Source organism: Dipodomys spectabilis, unplaced genomic scaffold (assembly GCF_019054845.1).
Source record: "Dipodomys spectabilis isolate Male_0828 unplaced genomic scaffold, ASM1905484v1 ptg000224l, whole genome shotgun sequence".
In the NCBI taxonomy this organism is placed as follows: domain Eukaryota; kingdom Metazoa; phylum Chordata; class Mammalia; order Rodentia; family Heteromyidae; genus Dipodomys; species Dipodomys spectabilis.
Genome location: NW_024870901.1, coordinates 2,430,048 through 2,430,821, shown reverse-complemented (window position 1 = coordinate 2,430,821; position 774 = coordinate 2,430,048).

Genomic DNA, 774 nt, shown 5'->3' with positions numbered 1-774 from the left:
TCAAGGTTTGTACCTGAGTCACAGGTAGGGCAGAGGGTGGGGTCCCAGAATGGGGCCCAGGGGGAAGATTAGTTGGCTTTTTACCAGAGACCCCAGACATTTCCTGTGGCTGGAAGCTTATTTTTCACAGCTCCTGACCGTCAGACCTCCTTTGCATGTAGGAGTCAGGGCAAAGGCAGGGAAGAACACTTGCTTAAGAAAAGCTTCTAGCCCAATGCCACCAGTGGCTCAACCCCTGTAAATCCTAGCTACTCAGGAGACTGAGTTAGAGATCGTGGGTCAAGCCAGCTCAGGGGAGGAAAGTTAGTGAGACTCTTCTTGATGATGAACTATCAAAAGCCAGAAATGGAGCTGTGGCACCAGTGGCAGAGTGCTAACCTTGAGGAAAAAAATTAAGAGACCAGAGCCTAACCCCTGAGTTCAAGCCCCAGTACTTGCACCTAAAAAAATAAAGAAAAGCTTTCAGAAGCTCCTAGTCTACTGTGGTGAAAGGCCAGATCAGCCGGGCACTGGTGGCTCACACCTGTCCTCCTAGCTCCTCAGGAGGCTGAGATGTGAGGATCACGGTTCAAAGCCAGCCCAGGCAGGAAGGTCTAGGAGACTCTTATTTTCAAGGAACCTCCAGAAAACCAGAAGTGGTGCTGTGGCTCAAGTGGTAAGCCGAACAGCTGGGGGACAGCCCCCAGGCCCAGAGTTCAAGTCCCATTACCAACACCTGGCCTGCTTGGACCTCACTCTGTGGCTCTAGGCAGAGTACTTTCCAGTGAGCCACTG